The sequence below is a fragment of the Corapipo altera genome, unplaced genomic scaffold (genome assembly GCF_003945725.1).
Source record: "Corapipo altera isolate COAL_440 unplaced genomic scaffold, ASM394572v1 22b, whole genome shotgun sequence".
NCBI lineage: Eukaryota > Metazoa > Chordata > Aves > Passeriformes > Pipridae > Corapipo > Corapipo altera.
In genome coordinates, this window is record NW_020884876.1 from 19,461,030 (window position 1) to 19,473,756 (window position 12,727).

At 41.6% G+C, this 12,727-nt stretch overlaps 1 protein-coding gene across 2 annotated transcripts in view; it reads left to right on the top strand.

The window, feature by feature from the left end:
* Positions 1-362: 362 nt before the first annotated feature.
* Positions 363-12,727, top strand: part of FBXW7 (F-box and WD repeat domain containing 7) — a 179,693-nt gene continuing 167,328 nt past the window's right edge. Inside the window, exon 1 of one of the 2 annotated variants that reach the window (XM_027635844.1) lies at positions 363-449. The gene's annotated coding sequence lies outside the window, so the exon portion shown is untranslated. The remainder of the gene's footprint in view (positions 450-12,727) is intronic. The other variant, XM_027635841.1, reaches the window with a different exon arrangement.

Genomic DNA, 12,727 nt, shown 5'->3' on the forward strand with positions numbered 1-12,727 from the left:
CTGACGGCCCCCCCCGCCGCTGGAGCCGGGGCCCGGCGGCGCCCGCAGTGCATGAGAGGGAGAGCGGGGCGGGGGCCGCGGCCCGAGCCACTCGCCTCCCGGCCGGGGGCGACGCGGGGACCGGCCCGGGTGGCGCCGAGGGGCGGCGAGGCGGTGGCTCCATGTGAGAGGAGGCGGCGGCGCACCTGAGCCGCCGGGACAGCCGCACGCCGGGGGGGTCGCCGAGGGCCACCCGTCCGCAGCCCGCCCGCCCGGGGCGGGGGGTGGGGGCCGGACCCGCCTGCCCCCTTGAAGTCGCCCGGCCCCCGGCGGCAGCCCCGGGGCGGGGGGCAGCGGACCCCCTCCCGCCGGGGGAGGGGGGCTCCGCCTCGCCGCCGGCATCGCCTCGCCGGCGGGAAGGCGCGCGCGCCGCGAGCGGAGGGAAAGCCCAGCGGAGCCCGTCCCGAAAAGTGAGTGCGAGAGGGAGGAACCGCCTTGGGAAGGGGTCGGGTGCCCCGGGGGCCGCCGGCGGAGCGGGCGGGGGGCCGGGGCGGGGGGCGCGGCGCCGCCGCTTCCCATGCGGCTCACGTTGCCGGGCGCGCACGGTCTGGTGCCCCGCGGTCCCCGCGCCGCTCCCGCCCGGCCAGGAGACGAGGGGGAGGCGGGGGTGGGACTACGCAGCGGCCCCCGGGGACTGCCGAGGTCTCCTCCGCAAGTTCTGCCGCCCCCTTTGTGCCCGCCGGGAGCGGCGGCCCCCGCGAACAAAGGCGGCGGGCGACGGGAGGGCTCGGACCCCTCCGTCCCGTCCCCGCCCGGAGAGTGGAGCGGAACTGCCGGGGCGGAAAGTTGTGCAAGGCTGAGAGTGGAGTGCACGGCCGCGGTGCTGTGAGCCCCGAGGGTTTCAAACATTCCCCCCCGCGCTCCCCCGTTTTCCTTTTTTTATCTCTAAAGGGTTGAGTGGCTCCTAACAGACCCCGCGGCTGCCTTCTGCCCGCTCATTTACATAACACTTGAGTGGAAAATGCAGCTCTTCTTGTCGCGGAAAAGCGTTATTAAGGAGTTGCTTTTTCACGTAAACCATTTTTTTAATGCGTTTTAAGAGCCAGAAGTAGTGTTGGCTCTTCCTGTTTATCGGAGAAGTTGCTGCTTCACGAAGCTCTTGCTCTCACTCCAAACCTTACTCTGGGACGAGGGAACGAGAGGTCTCGTTTGGGAATCGGACTCTGTTTGCTTGGGTTTTGTTTTGCTTTGCTTTTTAGCATTTCTGCCGCTTGCCCAATTTCCCTCTGAGCAAAAACTGTATCAAAACTTAGCATGTTTCAATGGAGTATCCTAAGTTGCTCTTAACTGAAGGAAACACCGCAGTAGTTAGTCGGGGAAGAAACATTTACGTCTGTCAGTGTTAAACTGTACTACTCAAGTGTTAAAATTTATACAGCAATTTGTTACTTATGAAGAGGATGTACTGAAAAGTGAAGAGAGTAGGTTGCATGTCGTTTATTTGATGAGACATTGTTCAAACAGGGATCCAGAAATCGTAACTGTGTGAAAACTGTTGTCTGCATGAGTCTTCTCCGCATCTTACTGGAAGGAGCCTAGAAAGATTTTGAAGTGGAAGGTCGTAGGATTCGTCTAGTTCTTCATTAAAAGAGGAGCATACAGGTTGTGAACATCCTGCAGGTCGGTTGCTAGGGGCCTGCTCTCCTGGGTTTTCTTTACCAGGTGCAATTGAAAGTAGAGGAAGATAGAATGTATCAGAAATGTATATTGCTGGAGCTCTAAAATACATGTATGTGAACAGAAGGCCATACTACAGAATTCCAGCAATGGATGCTTGCTCTGTGTTTCAGTTTGTGCTACATATTTAGAAGTACTTAGTCTGTTTCCCAGTTGCATGCTTGTCTATTCCACTGAGAAAGAGACAGCCTCTGATAACTCAGAGGAAAACCTAGACATCATAAGGAAGTTTAAAGGTAGGTAGAGCACCTGATGTTGCATAGATTCTTTTTGAGACCAAGTATGCTGATGGGTAAGACGATTAATTTTTTAAAATCCTAAATGTCTCCCTGTCTTAAGCTCCCTATTGTTGCTGCTGTTTAAAAAGTGGGTTAAAAGAAGTTGAACTCTATTCAGTTCACTCTTAGGTTTTCTTGATCCCAGAAGCAAGAGGTCAAGAAAGGAAGTTGCATTCTCTTCAGGCAATGGAGTTAAGGAGATGGTCAATTCTATGCTGTATTTAATAACTACAGGAGCTAAAGGCACTATGTCCTTTTTTCATGTGGTGATTACACTTGCTTTTCTGTCATTTCCTGGTCCCAAACTTAAATCTGCCCTTTCCCACTCCATCATTATTTTGTTGTTAATAGTAGCGTGGTTCTGACTCTTGATGGCAATTACATGTTCTTGTTCATGATCCTGGTCCATAAATATCTCAAAAAAGATATATCACTTCATATTTTTAAAATTATTTTTGTCAAGGTTTAAGTTTTTCTTCTTTACTACAGCTTAGACCTAATCAATGTAGTTCTTTTGTTCAAGCTGAATAATTTACTAGTACAGTGGTGTTTGTTTGGAGATGTAAATCAGAAAGTATATGATTTTCACTTGTCTTAACTGTTAGAAAAGCTTTCATAGTAAGTAACTTTTGGGTTTAGGGATAGAAATCCTTTTTGTCTTTAGACTCTTAGACCGAGAAATTAACTTTACTTCCCTTCATTACATATGCCTGTGGTACTTTGCAAAAGTTTTGTTAATTCAATGGAATTTATTGTCTCTGAATCAGTAAAAAAAAATGAATGGTGTGTGATGATTTATACTAGGCAATGTTATTAAACGGAGAGGAATGCTACTCCTCTGTCTCTTTAAAGTAAACTAAGTTCAGTATCTTTTGGTCAGCACTCTTTAAATTCAGGTTTTATTTAATGAATGTTTAATCTTCTGGATCTTTTTCTGAAGAGCATATACATGTTAACTAACTTTATGCACATTATGTTTGAAATAAAAGTGACATAAAGACCCTATCTGCAGAGCGGCTTCAGCCTTCTAATATGTGAACTGTGTATATCAGGTAATTGTGGAAAGAAACGATGAAGATTACAATGTCATTGCTCTTGAAAACGCACTTCCATGACAAAGTATTGTACTTCAGTGAATTTGTGGGAACTGATGGATGGTTCTGTACTGAAATGCTCAATGTATTCACAGGATAGGCAAAATCTCTTTACCGGGATCACTTCTGTGGACTTCATAATAGTCTAAGATAGTCTTTTGTGACAGCAAAGGCAAGAAAGATTTTAAGTAATTGTCTGATAAAGACTTAAAACCATGTAAGCGTGGAAGTTAACTTACTGTCAACAAACTTCTTGGACTTGCTTTGTGGTGGTACAGCTGCTGGTTATTACACAGGCTCTTCTGGCTAAATCAAGCAAGTTCAGTTTAGCCCAGTGTCCTGTGCCTCTCAGTGTTCAGCAGTGGATGTCTGTGAAAGACTGTAGGCAGCACTAAGTGCTTACAAGTCCCTGTCCCAGAACACACTTCCAGTTGCTATCAGTGTGTACTTTTGGGCTGTGTCCTTTCTGTGCATTTGGCAGCCCTTAGTGGCTTCCTCTTGGGTGAACGTTGTTTGGTGGCTTTGAGGGAGGAGTGGGCAATTCACTGCTTAGTGACTTGTTTTGGATATATGAGTTGTCAGTTGTCTTGGGTGCCTTCTGATTCCTGTGTGAGGAGAGAGGAAGAATACTTGATCCCTGTCTACTCCTCACCTGTCACAGTTCTGTGTCCAATAGAAAATGAAAGGTGGTAGTTCTCCATCTTTTCACTGTATATAGATTAGTGGTGAAGTAATAATCATTTTTATGTCCCTTTTCTGATCATCCAGAATCAATAAATAAACATAATGACTTTATTAAGCTCTTACTTAAAGTACACATTTGCTTTTCTTTCTTGAGAACTTTCCATATGCAAGGCCTTTTTTGGTTGTAATGAATGTGAGAGTCATTGCAGCTTACTTGTGAGGGGACATTTCTTGGGCAGGAAGAGGGAATGGGAGCAATTAATCTATTGTGGTGATGTGAGTTCTGCCTAGTTCTTTCCCACAGTGGTTATGATCAGCTACTCCACTGGTTATCCTGTATCAATGCATACATTGCAGTTGAGTGTTTTCTAATAGATCCTTGATGGATTTTTTTTTTGTCAGTACTGTGGATATAACTTAGGTCTGTAAGCACGTCCTTTTGCATCCCATATTCCCAAAGTTTATTATTAAGAAAGCCTAAAAACTCCACGTGCGAGCTTTTGTTTTGTTTCCCTGCTCCCGTATTTATTTTGAAATAGCAGATTTCTTTTCAGAGCTTCATCAAAAGAATTTAAATTTGGAAACATAATGCGTGTGTATAATATAATTTAGATTGTAAGGTCAATTAATTCCAAACTAAGGGATATCAGAGTAAAAAGAAACTACTGCACCATAACAGAAAATGTGTGTTCATCTCTTCAAGACTGCTTATCTTTGCAAAATAGACAAATCTGTGTTATTCAGCTCTCCAATATTATGTTTTTTCAGTATTCTCTGAAACGATTGCAGTTATTTTTCAAGGGTGAAACCATGCATTTCTTTTAAGTTGCCATGTCTTAACATACCAGCAGACATTTCTTCCTATTTGCTGGGGCAATCGAAGATGTTGCCATCAGCTAGAGAATACAACACCCACAGCTGGTTGGTAAGAGGAGGTGTGGGATATATTATCCAAAACTAGCTTACTTAGTTCAGATAAGCTTTGCCTGCATCTTGACCCGAGACAGTTGGCTTTGCTTTGTGCTGGAGAATGAGGAGTTTTGGTATGTGCTATTTTGCTGGCAACAGTTCTGTTGTGATGGTTTCAGCAGGTGCATGCTCACAGGTAGCTGCAACTGTAAGGTTTGTTCTCAAACAGCTCTTTTTTTTCCCCATCCTAAATCCCTCCAACATGATCAGTGGTGGCCGCTGCACTATGAACTAGTAGAATTTGTCTAGTTTTCTGACCAACCATAAATAGGGCCATAAAATGGAAAAGCATAGAATGTTTTAATTATATGTGCTATTTTCAGTTTTGGTTGTAATTTAGACTTGTACTGGTATGATTTCCTTTTAAGAGTCTCAGAAAAGGTTGAGAGTGTTGTTTGGATTTTGTAACCCAAATACCTTATTATGATACTGATTAACATTTTGATGTGCCTTAGATGTCATGTGTCTAGGGGTACTTGGAGTGTTGAGGGGAAAGTAATGTGTTTCTTGAAGTTGCTTGGTCTCTGTTTCTGAAGTCTGCTGAAGACTTTCTAAGCATAAGATCTCCCTCGTGACCAAGACAGGAGAGCTAAGAGGTGTGCATGTGCTATGGTGAGACCTGGCTTTGTGGAGCTGGACCTGTGGAGAGTGGGACATTAGGGAAGGGTTGCAATGATTTCCTCTTTACTCTTCATAAACGTGGATCAATAAGTCTTGCCACTGCAGTATCCCAGATTGTAGCAATGGATTCATTCTTTCCTTTTCCTGTTCTCCTTCTTTACATGTGTGTCTCTCTTTGAAAATTAAAAACCTGAAATGATTCTGGGATGATCATTGTGCTCTTACCTGCGTTCCCTTCCCTGGTTCCTCAACCTTTTGGTCCAATATCAGAGCTTGTTCTCCTCTTCAGCATTTCTTCCTTTAGCAGTGTTGCTCTGGATGGGTAGGAAGGTGGGAGGAAACCTTTATGTTATACAGGTTACCAGATGTTCCCTTGTGTGTTATACAGGTTACCAGATGACTTGTTCCCTTGTGTGTTTCTTTACTGGGGTTATCGAAGAGCTTAAGGGTGGTGGTGGAGAACTGATTGCACATGAAGTTTTGGTCAATTCTTTGATGGATTGAAGTACTCCTGAATTTGGTCATGCAGAGTCAGGATTACTCAGCTTTGGCTTTGTGTTCTTGTAGGTTGTGGCAATTGCTCTGAATTTCAGGAGGACAGGAACTGCAAACCCTGGGTGTGTGTTGTTGACAGTATCTGCTTTAACTCTGCCCTACTGGACCGGCATAATGTCCTTACTGCACACATTGGCTCTGTGTTCTCACAGATGCTTGTGAATACTTTTGAAGCATGTGTTTTTCAGGATAAAGTCTATCATGTTTTCTTAAAGGTGAAACTTTATGTTTAGATCTGCTCTAGCATGCAGGATCTGCCTATGCTCTTAGGGAGTTAGTTTGCTGTATTTCAAAACTGCATGTGAAAGGATATTACTACCTTTATGTAAAATATGTGATATGCTTTCTAGGATAGAACGTGCGTCTGTATATATCTGCAGAAATGAAAATAGTCAGTGTTTTCAGAACTAAACAGGCTACTTCAGGACAAGCTAGTTGTCTTACTAAATGAGTGACAAGCCCAAAACACCATAAACCAATGGGGAAGAAAAGGTTTCAGGCTTTTCCCCAACTTCCTTTTTTAGGAGGGTAAGCAGCTCAGTGTGTTCCCTGGCAAGTGCAAGCCTTTTCAGCATTGTAGCATACTTCATGCTTGAGAAGTTGCTCACTAGCTATTGCAGTAGCTGCAAAATCTAGCATTTCTTTGCTAGACCTGACAACAGTGGGTTCATGCTTTTTTTGACTTCTCCATTGCCTAATAAGGCTGGGTTTATAACAGTATTTTCTTTAGTGTTCAGGGCCATAACCACTTAATAAGGATAACCAAGACTTACAACTATGGAGCCTCTCTGAAGAATGTTACTCATCCTTTGTGGCAAGTGTGGTGCCGTGTAGCTTGGCATGGTGTTGAATCTCTGTTGAAGACAGGATGTCTTCACCTTTACTTCACCAAGTGCTGTGTCTTTGCTAAGCTGTGTGTCTTGTGGCCCTGAACTCGGCCAGGTGGACAGTAAACCTGCAGTTTGCTTGGAGTTCTTACTTCTCTGGCTATTTATATTTCATCATTTTATTTTAATTCATGCAATGATGCTCGAAGGGAGAGATCTTCTAGCACAGTAGAAAAGGGCCCTGAAACTTTGATCGTGACGATACCCTTGTATAAGTTATTTGTAACATTTGTTTCTGAATTCTGCTGTGGCAGTTTCGTCTGCTGTTGCCAGAGCTGATGAGTATGTCTTCAATTCTGTGGCATTTCTGTGAGTGGGTGGATCACTGCAATGACAGGTAACATTTTTTCCTTTACTGCAGAGTATAATAGTGACAGTTCTTACCAATCCTAAGGGCATCTTCAACATCCTTTAAATCACGCTATGGCAAAGTTGCTATGGTTTTGTGGTTTGTGTCTTTTGGCCAGGAAACTTTTAACACCGTCTCTTTTTCCACATGCCTAGATAGCAGACCCTATTTGATATTTCAGCAAGAATGAATTTTAAATGATGTTTGCTTGGGGCACTGTGTTTGGGAATTACTTTTGTCCTAATTTGCTTCTTGTTGCAAGAGTTGAGGGTGAGTGAGACTGATACAACCTACTATGCTTCCCCCACTTGGTCCATGTTTAAACTTATTTGTGTAGCCAAGATGGGGCAGATGTGCACCCTCATGACAAGCCTCTGGTAGAAGGGGGCAGTTTTACTCCTCTGCTTTCATGGTGTGTTTGTTGCGTTATCTGTGGTAGTAGGTGGGTTCAGACTGTGCTGTCTGTGGTCCAGGTAAGAACTAGACTTAGTCACTGCCTGACTCCCAGCTTGCTGGACTTTGTCTTGCCCTGCACTTGCTCCATGCTAGCAGCTCTGCAATACACGGTCCTGAATGGCCACTTTCTGTTCGTGAAACATGTCAAGAGTGGCATGCAGGCTTTGGTAGCCCCTTAGTAACATGGTAGTAATTATAACTATGCTTTGACATTATGTGTCTTCAGGGGAGTAATAAGAAGTGTGAAATAAGTCCTACTAAGAATATCTTGGATGGGCTTTAATACAGAAGTACCTGAACTTTACGTTTTTCAAACTTGTAATCTAGAAGTGTTTCTGTTAGCAACCCTGATTATCTCCGTAATGGCAGTTTCTTGGGTTGTCCAGATGTTTAACTTAATTTTGAAAGTTTTACATATCTGAGAGTGCACTAAAACTAGGGTGCTTCTTAGACATGTCTTGCTGTAGCAAAACAACTTTGACATTCACTATTAGGTTTGATTTGTTTCCAGGACATACTGTTTTTTCATCTCAAGATCAGGTTGAATGGGGCTTTGAACAACTTGGTATAGAAGATGTCCCTGCCTATGGTGTAGAGGCTGGAATTACATGACCTTTAAGGTCCCTTCTAACCAAAATCATTCTTTGATTCTATGATTTCAGTTTTTGTAGTGTATTCCCAGCTTTATAGCTTATTGCCATGGTAAATCTTGCAAATTGTTTTGTCGTTATTGGTGCTTTTAATGCCGTTATGTTTGACTATTTTGAAATCAAGTAATTCCTGATATGCCACAGAAAACAAGTGGGCTGATACTGAAATAATTGAGGGTCACACTTCAGCTCAGCCAGTACTGACGCTTGGCTGTGCCTGGTGGGAGCACTAGATAACACTCAGTGTGACTCAGGAGCACAGGAAGGATTTTTGTTTGAGGGGTAGAGGTGGTTGGTGCCCTCTGTCATGGGGTGGATGTGTGGCTGTCTGGTTAGGGGAACTGCACACTGTGGTTGCTGCCTGCCTATGTAGGAGATATGTACAGTCATCCCGCTCAGTTTGTGGTTGTTTACACGGGCTGTGGGAACCTTTCAAAAGGGTGCTAGGAATGACTGGAAAAACAAAAGCTTGTTTAGTGGCACAAAAGAAATGTTAACGTTTTGGTCCTTCTCATTCCTATTGTTTGTTTACAGTGCAGTGTGGTAGGAACAGAATTGTAGATTAGGCATGACCTAGCAAAGATTAAAAAGGAGAAATTTATCATTGAAACAATTTACCCTTCCTTCATGAAATAATTTCAAACCTTGTCAAAGTTGAGAGTGCATGAGATGTTATATTCTGTTGTTCCTTTATGGGGTTGTCATTTCATATTGTATTTGACCTGCTTAGTTGCTGAAAGGAATGATTCCAAACATCTTCTCTTACCCTGAGCTCTTCCTGTGCTAACTATTGGTTTAATCTGGCTTTTGGTAATTAATTTTGTGCTGTTGGTTTTCTACCAGTTTAGTTCCCTGAATTTAAGTCAGAAGGGAACTAAAAATCAAATTGAGTTGGCTCAGTGTGACACGGGATATGTGTTAGAGCTGACACAGGGGATGCACAGCTGGCAGTGCATCCTTGGGGCATTGGGTGGCCATTAGATCAGCTTAACTGTGCCCTGAAACCTCATGGCTGTGGTTTGATGATCTGCTGAAGCCAGCGTGGGATATGTGCTGTAACCAAGAGGGCTGATCTTGTTCTCCCTGCCACTTGTCTTTTGTGCCTGTGCTGTCCACTTCTCAAATCCAGCTAGTTGTGAACCAGCATGAGTATTACTGCTGCCTGACTTCTTAGCCTTTTCAGTAAGGGGAGAGTGGTATTGCCCCTTTTAACAGCAAGACAAATTTAAGTAAGCTAAAAATGTTTATGATCGTTATACTAAACAGCAGAAGTATTGTCATATGTATTATACTCTAAACTATATGCGTGACATAAAACACCTTCAGCTACTACTGCGAGTTCAACCTTAAATTTGAGCATACACTCGATCTTCAAAGTTTTTTTCCCTGGAGTTCTCTTCATATCACAGTCATAAATGTGCCAATCTGGACAAACTAATCCTTTTATTCAGTAGAGCTACATTTAACACGGTGATCAAAGCTGCAGAGTGCAGAAATATTAGTATTCAAATCTGTAAAACACAAGGGAAACAAATTGTTCTGTGAGCAGCAGAGCTAACGAAACCTAGTTTCCTGTGGATCTGTACCCTCTGTCTGCTTCTGTATCCCACCACTGCAGTAACAGAGTCCTTGTTACTGTCCTATTATCTCTTATCACAATATGTTTGAGTCTTGCAGCCTGACTGTTACACCACTCCCCACATAACCTACCACGCTTTTTTTAGTTTGCTAGCTGGGCTAAAGGCAGCATATGCTGTGGTGGTTGCAGAGCTGTGTGTATGTTTGCTGGCTGCTGCTGAAGTGTGGAAAAAAATCATATTCAAGAATACTACGGATTGTAGAACTGAGAGTTTAAATTAACTCTTGTTCTATTCTCTCTGCTTATTAGTTGCCACCTCCAGAAAAGAAGTAGGATTTTACTATAGGGTACATGTATCTTTCTGTTTTGCTTTTCAGAATCACTTTTTTGGAAACATGTATTGTGACACTGAAAAGTTCCACATATAAAACTTCAAGTAATTCACAATTATTCAAGTTCAGTCTTAATTTTTGTTATAGCCTATTATGTTGTTTAATAAAACATGTAATCCTTTTAAAAAGTATGTTAGGTTTGTAGTTAGTGTTTTTTTTTTCTTTTTTTTAAACCAAGTTTGGGGATCTGAGCAATTGTTGCATGGGAATGTATTGTTGTGTATACTTATGAATTTTATAGTAATGTCTTCTGTTATTTGTGATGTTTTAACTCCATAGTTTAGTTGAATATATTCTTATTGTTATAAAACTCCAGTTGAAATTAATGTTCTTAGTGTTTTTTTTCCTTTACCTTTTCCTTTGTGTTACTCTGCGTGTCTGTTGCAGTTAACATACCTGATCCTTCTGATGCTTTTTGGCATATCTTTTAAGATGCCTGTTATTAAATTTCACCTTTTTTGGAACTGTTTTAGTTTAATTAGCATTTTAAACCATTTTCTTTTTTACTGTGTGCCTGCTTAGGAGTGTTATATATTTACAAAGTGCCTATTTAAAATACTGTTTGGTTTGTAATGTGCCAGTATTCTCCAAAACATTTAGTATACATCCTAACAATTTTTTTAAACTGAATATTATTTTTCTATGGACTATCCAGAGTGAATTCTTTCTGAATTTGTTGTTAAATCCAGGAAGTTGATGAGTAAAATATTCACCGTGACATGTAATATGCTGTTGATTGTTCTTTTTGTCTGTCATGTATTTCCCATTTTACCTAGCCTGGTTAGACTGTGTGAAATTCTTAAGGTTCCTTCTCTTGTCTTAACCTTAATAGTTCTCAAGTGAGTGAGTTTTGCCACTTTTTGCTTTTTGGATCATTGGGGAATATGTGATGTAGTTCTAGCGCAGAACCGTGGCCTTATGCTGTTAACTCTTCTGCACATTAACAGACCACTTAATGCTTTTTCTTTTGATGCTTTGTTGCTGGCATGTAAACCCAAATAATGTTTTCTCCAAACACCAATATTAATTTTACTTAATGGCCTTTTGAGACTTTGGGGGAGGCTTTTTGAAAGTAATTTTTTCAGCAATTTCTCCTTAGTTCACTGTTGTTGTTATACAATTCTACTAGCCTAAAAAAGCAGTTTCCTTTCCAGAAACCATGCTGTTTATGTTCTCTGATATCCACCTGCATATGTTTTACAATAGTATTCTTTAAACAATTGTTTCAGCTAGCTTGCTGATGCATGAAAGGCTTATTTGTTTGTAACACACTAAATCATATTCACTGACTCTTTCAAATGTAGGTAAGTACTGTGTTTTCTCACATTGTAATAGTAGGTGTTTTTAGTAGGAGGTTACTATAATTTTTTATTATTTATAAATTTTTTCTCTTGCTACTGTGGAATCACTCAAGTCTGATTTCTGCTAATAAAATGAGAAAATGCAAAAGTACCATATTTTTTCCAGTTGAGTTGTTAACGGTTTAGGTTTGTTAGCTCTGTTCCACTCCCCCAAATTGTGTAATGGAGTGATGGCAGCAAAGAAACTTTTGCGCTCAGGTAGTCTTTCTTGCACTTGGAATGTGGTGTAAGATCTTGGGGATCTTGAATTCAGATGGTAGAAACACTGTAAGATGTGCCGTGGAAAGGGAACAAACAGGCATAGAGATGTCTCCCTAATTAGTGAACAGGCTGATGTCTGTGACATGTTCTTCCACTGTTGTTTTTGGGTTTTGGTTTTTTCTTTTTTTTTTTTCTTTTAAAATCTGTTTGCAGGAAGGAAAACAACCTGCAAACAAAACCCAGAGCCAGTAATTTAGGTTTTCTGAGAAGAAAAATGACAGCTGGAACTCTTTGGTAGTAGACCATTCTGTTGCCCAGTAAGAGCTTGTGCAGACATAGTGTCTAGGAGGCAAAGTCATGAAACTGCTGTACACATTTTAGTGGAGAATAACCAGTCATGTTATTCCAGTAGAGATATGATTTTGTAACTGATATTTTGAATTAAAGGTCAAGCTCATTAAAACATTTTAGTGTATTATATTATATCAAGCTGGCAGTTTTGGGAGAGGTATCCAAAAATTAAAATACTTTTTATACATTTTAGTTGATATGTTTTGTTTTAAATTGTGTTATTTAAATCCGAAGAATTTGCCCACTGTATCACACTGGCATGTGTTCTTTCTAGCTTAGTATCTTGTGTCTCCTAGCCATAAAAGAGAAAATCATGTCCAGGAACCCAGAAGTTCCCTAATTCTTCACATGACCCATCTGAAAAACATGTCTTAGTGAACACATGTGCATGGAGAACATTGAGAATAAGATAAGTGTTAGATGCTTTTTGTTTCATGCTTGCTCTCTGCCTACTTTCAGCTTAGAGAATCTCTGTTTCTGTTTGTTCAGAAGCTCTTGAATGATTTCTTTTCCGAGAACTTGTACAATTTCTCCTTGAACCCTTGTAAATTTTTCATCTCCATTGCATCCTTTTGCAACAAATT